The 6,000-nt window shown below is 32.5% G+C and overlaps 1 long non-coding RNA gene across 3 annotated transcripts; it reads right to left on the bottom strand.

The window, feature by feature from the left end:
- Positions 1–1,353: 1,353 nt before the first annotated feature.
- Positions 1,354–4,110, bottom strand: LOC120260610. 3 transcript variants are annotated; one of them, XR_005536454.1, is made up of 6 exons: positions 3,315–4,110; positions 2,463–2,689; positions 2,121–2,141; positions 1,962–2,016; positions 1,721–1,833; positions 1,354–1,543 (listed from the first exon to the last, which is right to left on the bottom strand). It is a non-coding gene; the product is annotated as an uncharacterized LOC120260610 (long non-coding RNA). The 3 variants fall into 3 exon arrangements; XR_005536453.1 differs by having other exon boundaries at positions 2,137–2,141; XR_005536451.1 differs by lacking the exon at positions 2,121–2,141.
- Positions 4,111–6,000: the final 1,890 nt, after the last annotated feature.

Here is a 6,000-nt window from a genome sequence, read left to right as displayed (position 1 = left end):
ATTCATTATTAAATGCATGAGAAAGGTGCTTCGGAGACAATTGCCAAGCAATACATAAAAGACTTTAAAAGAGAAACATGGACGAAACTAAATACAAATCTCTTTACAATGAGTTCTCCATTTAAGATACCCTTTAATAATTTGGCAATGGACATCACACGTGTGGCACATTGTACCTATGAATATTGAGATGGATATAGGGTACCTAAAAATGAGACCAAGGATAAAGTTATATCACTTCTAATTAAACCCATTTCCCTTGGGAATATGTAACTATTATCCTTGTGTATGCTAAGTTTTTTGCTTCAAACCATTATTTTACCTAATTATATATATATATATAATTAAGCAATTGAATTTCTACAAACAAGTTTATGTTTCTATTTACTAATTTATTAATTTTATGTTTGGTCAGTGCAATACATAAAAGACCTTATAAGAGAAACATGGACGAAACTAAATACAAATCTCTTTACAATGAGTTCTTCATTTGAGATACCCTTTAATAATTTGGAAATGGACATCGCACGTGTGGCACATTGTATCTATGAATATCGAGATGGATATGGGATACCCAAAAATGAGACCAAGGATAAAGTTATATCACTTCTGATTAAACCCATTTCCCTTGGGAATATGTAACTATTATCCTTGTGTATGCTAAGATTTTTTCTTCAAACCATTATTTTACCTAATTATATATATATATATATATAAATTAAAGCAATTGAATTTCTACAAACAAATTTATGTTTCTATTTACTAATTTATTTTATGTTTGGTCAGTGGGATCTTTGAGTTCACACTACAAGAAAATTACTAGTTAAAAACAATATTTTCCATTTCTAATCCGTTGTTAATTCTATTTAGAAACGGGTTTGAAAATGAATTTATTTGTTTCAAAAACCCTTGTTTCTAATTTAAATAAAAATGGGAAAATTTTTGGTTTCTAAATTTAGAAACGCATTGGAAACGAAACCAAACCGTTTCTAACTTTTGAAATTTAAAACGAAATAATTATGTTGGAAATCCATTTCTAAATTATGTTGTAATTCCGTTTTTGAATTTGGAAACAGATTCGAAACAAATTTATTACCGTTACAAAATTAGGAACGGATTTCAAACAGAATATTTTTTGTTTTGCTTTTGTTCAACCTCATTAGAAACAAAATTAATTTTGTTTCTTATTTGTTTCTAAAATTAATTTTAAAAAAATAATATTGAAACAAATTAATCCATTTTAATCCGTTTCTAAAATTTAAACAGAATAAAAAAATAAAATAAAATTTATATTTCTAAAAATTATACAAAACTTGCTACGTGAAATTTTTTTAAACCTAGAATACCAGCAAATAAGACAAATTCATCAATTAATATAAAAAAATTGTTCAAGCATATATGTTCGACACAAAATACTACAAAACAACAAATACAACTATAAATCATGAAGATCAACATCATGATCAGTAAAAGGTTGTGAGTCCTACGTGGTAAGCTATGACCGTTGAAGTATCCTCTTCTCAAAACTCATTATGTTCTTCATCTGGCGCATCATCAAGTTGAGAAAATCAATCAAACAATAAGTTGCTTAAGTTTATCAAGTATAAATTAGATCTCAAGATCATAACAGTTTGGAGATAGTGGAATCCAAAATGCATAAGGCACATTATGGACATTTAAATTGATCAAACAATAAAGGAATTTTAAAAGGATAACTCACTTCGGGAAAAATGCTGCTGAAGCAATAGAAGCGAGGGTGAGGGCCCCTATGTAGACCAATGCTATGCTTAAAGCTGCTCTTTTTCATCTAATTTGCTCATTCAGTTTTCCTGCCTGAAAGATAAGGAACATAACTTGCCATTGATAAAAAAGATGAACAAGGAATATCCACTTAGGAACTAATGGATGGTCATGATTGTCAATTCTTTTGATTTGAACTAATGTCATATTTCCACCATTACCTTGATTTATTTCCTTGCTTATAATGTAAGAACACCACCAGATGTTACAACATACCTAACATTGAAAATGTTTATTAGAATAGATACTAACATTGAATCAAACACTAAACAGTCATTGTTGCAGCATGACATTCACTAAAATTTAAAGGACCTACTTACACTGCCCAATCCATACCATTTCTAGCAAACGCAGATGAAATTGGGGTGTGCGGGTCCATTGTAAAATATGCACCAGGCCAACAATGACAATAGACACCATCATATACGGTATGCAACAAATGGTCAGTGCAATTCCAATACCCAGTGGTAAATCTCACTGAGGATTCCTAACTTGAATAAGAGAGCATGTACAGAATATAACATAATGACATGCAGAGTTTCAAAATATCAATACTACAACAAAACTATTATATTTTGAGTTACAAAATTTTACTCAAGCATTGTAAAATCACGGGAAAGTTAAAATAGTTTACATTAAAGACAAAAGCCTTGATGTCTTACCTTCTCAGCAGTGCTAGCAGCTGAATCAAAACCAATGTATCCAAAGAAAACAGTTGTTGATTCAGCATGCATTCCATTTACTCCAAATGGAAAGTATCTGTAAATCAGGGAAAGATGAATGAGCTAGACATTCACCTTAAACAAAAGGAGTTTTATTCAACTTCCCTTTACTAGCTGGAAACAGAATATCCAACCCATCCAGTCCGAGAACCAAATGTATCCACCTGCTATGATCACAAACAACATAATAAAGACACTTGCAATAGTGACGATGGCTTGCACAAATGAACTCTGCATTGATATCAAATTTTAAACTTAAGTGCCATTTCCAAGAAGATAGATAAGAGAATAAAAATATATGAGCACCCCTGTAATACCCAAGCAAAGTAGTCTAGTAACGATCAAAACCACAATGGCAGCACATGGCTCAACAACAATACCAAGCCAAAGGTATATAAGCACATGCTAGAAAAAAAGACAAATTAAGTGCAATCTACATGATTTGGTATTCATAAAAAATCCTACTTAAATCTTCATGTGTATTCACTCTTGAAGCCAAAAAGAATAATGATGTAAGATCTGGTAAACTGGCATGAAGATCCTAGCCCTTTGAGTAGTTCAGAAACCAGAACAAATTTGTCACAATGTACAATCCAAAGCAATCAATCTAATAAACACAACAATCAAGCATGCCACTGAAGTTTCACAAAAAGGCTTCTAAATTCCTTAAATTTAACAAACTACAACAAATTAAAGTGAAAGAGAGATCAGATAGATAGATTTGAAAGCAAAAAGACATAGATCGTAATACAATGGTGAGAAATTCAATTTAAAAAAAAAACTCAATCATACTAGGAATTGCAGAGATCTTTGAGAAGGTTAGAGTTCTCTTGGCGAAGGGCTTCAAGCTTGTCTACAACATCTTGGAGATGGGAAAGGCATAGGTCATAGCAATCGGTGAGTTGGCGATATTGAAGGGTGAGGCAGGCAAGCTAGAGCTGGGTGTCGGTGATGGCGGTGTTTTGATGATCTTCAGATTTGTCATTGAAGAAGAAGAAGCTAGGGTTCAATGACACTGGCGATGTGGCAAGGCAGTTGGCGCCATTGATGACTTTGTTCGTGATTAGGATTAAGGGTTTTGCACGTAGGAGATGAGGAATTGATTGGGAATTGAAGTGATGACATCCATCTAACGATCAAACAACAGACCTTCTTCACAAAATATCCTCGCGCTTTCCCTTCTTCCCAGACCGGCCTTGTATACTTGAGAGATGACCTCTTTCTCGATAAGCTTGATGATGATGCTAACGCTGACTATAGGGATCTGACTGTATGAGACTTGGCCTCAGTTATGAAGAGTTTAGAGAAGGAAATCAAGTTGTCAGGGCCAGCGCCGACAATGGTGGAAGCGGAGCCGGATCTTGGGTTTGGGGCGTTGGATGATGAGTTGGGGCTGCCGTCGGCACCAGTGTCATCGGAGGAGGATGATGAGGATGTGGAGGTGGTTTCCGGCTCCATGGAGGCAAAGGGCGGTGGGTATAGGGACCAAATTTGGGGTTTGATGATGAGATCTCTGATGGAGGGCTATGGTTTGGGATGAGGATGAAGGAGAGGGACTGCGCGGGAGATGATGGGTTTTTGTTTGATGGAGGGCTCTTTGATTACTCTAATTTTGGTTATAAACCATCAGATCTTGGGGATCGTTTTGGTGGGCGGAGTCGCTCACTGCCGTTGGATCAGTTTGTGAACGGTTAGACATATTTATATTGTTATATCAAATTTATGTGGCATATTTATATTATTTAAGAAATTTGAAAAATGTATATTTCATAATATCTAAACAACATGTTAATTACAAAATCTGTTTCTAATCCCTTCCTACTAGAAATGGATTACAAATGGCTATTTCTGATATTTAATCATATTTAAACAAAATATGAATTTTTAAATCTATTTCTAATCTCTTTTTATTAGAAATGAATTAAAAATGGATAGTTTATAATATTTAATAATATTTACACAAAATATGAATTTTTAAATTCGTTTCTAGTCCTTTTCTTTTAAAAACGTCTTAGAAACAGAGATTTTATAATATTTAATAATATTATACTAAAATATGATTTTTTGAATTTGTTTCAAATCCTTTCTATTAGAAACAGATTAGAAACGGATATTTTATAATATTTAAACAAAATTTGAATTTTTAAATCCATTGCTAGTCCCTTTCTATTAGAAACGAATTAGAAACGATTATTTAATAATATTTAATAATATTGTACTTTCAAGTCACTTTCTATTAGAAACGGACTAGAAATAGATAGTTTATAATATTTAATAATATTTACACAAAATATAAATTTTTAAATCCATTTCTATTCCTTTTCTATTCAAACGGATTAGAAACAATATTTAATAATATTGTGCTAAAATATGAATTTTAAAATCTGTTTCAAGTCCTTTTCTATTAGAAACGGACTAGAAACGGATAGTTTATAATATTTAATAATATTTACACAAAATATGATTTTTTAAATCCGTTTCTAATCCCTTTCTATTAAAAACGGATTAGAAATGGATATTTTTATAATATTTAATAATAGGGAAATTATTTTTTAGTTTGTTGATGCTGATGAGTTTGGGTTTATTCATTTTTGTTATATTTATTTTTTTACCTGCAGGCCTCGGCCTCGTATGGATACATTTTATAATATTGCAAAGTACAATGAAGACGGTTGTATCTTAGAGTTCTCCATTATGTCTGAAAGGGAGTCTATGTTTGATGAAATATGCACACGTTGGTCCCTTCATTCTCCTCTAGTAAGAGTAAATTATTTAATCCCTGACGAGAAGAATATGACGGCTTGTATTAGCTCAAACAATGATTTCCAAAGAATGTACAACATTCACCATGCTTTCGAGAAGAATATAGTTAACTTGGTGGTTGAGAAAATGGTAGAGCATCCCTCCGGGTCGTCGATCCTGTTCTAAATACCGACCTCCTTTAGGTGTACACTTTTTTCAATTTTTTAACACTCACTCACTCATTAAAGTTAAATTGGCGTTATTTTCTCATTTGCATGTTTATTAAGTCATTGTTTTAGTTATAACCAACTTTAAAATTTTATTAACGGTCGTTTCTGCTTTTATAATGTGACAATTGTTCATTTATGATCGTTTTTATTAATATAAGTTACTACTTATTTATTTATGACTATTACTGCTTACATAACGTACTAATTGTCTAATACTCCCGTAACCAGGGAACCAATATCACAAAGTGCCTCATATAACCTAAACCCCTTGGTGCCAGAGATGCCATGTGGGGCAGCCATAGCACCATTCAATTATTCACTGAATTATGAGAATGGCATAACTACAATCGGACAACATTATGAAATGCAGAAAAATTCAAGGAGACATTGTATGACTTCACTATCAAACATAATTTCAACTTCCGTTTCATAAAAAATGATAAACAGAGAGTAACCGTGACATGTGCGGCCGATAGGTATCAACACATTCATGCATCGAGGGAAGG

The sequence above is a fragment of the Dioscorea cayenensis genome, chromosome 5 (assembly GCF_009730915.1).
Source record: "Dioscorea cayenensis subsp. rotundata cultivar TDr96_F1 chromosome 5, TDr96_F1_v2_PseudoChromosome.rev07_lg8_w22 25.fasta, whole genome shotgun sequence".
Classification (NCBI taxonomy): Eukaryota; Viridiplantae; Streptophyta; class Magnoliopsida; order Dioscoreales; family Dioscoreaceae; genus Dioscorea; species Dioscorea cayenensis.
The sequence above is the reverse complement of the archived record's forward strand: the minus strand, read 5'-3'. Positions and strand labels throughout refer to the sequence as shown.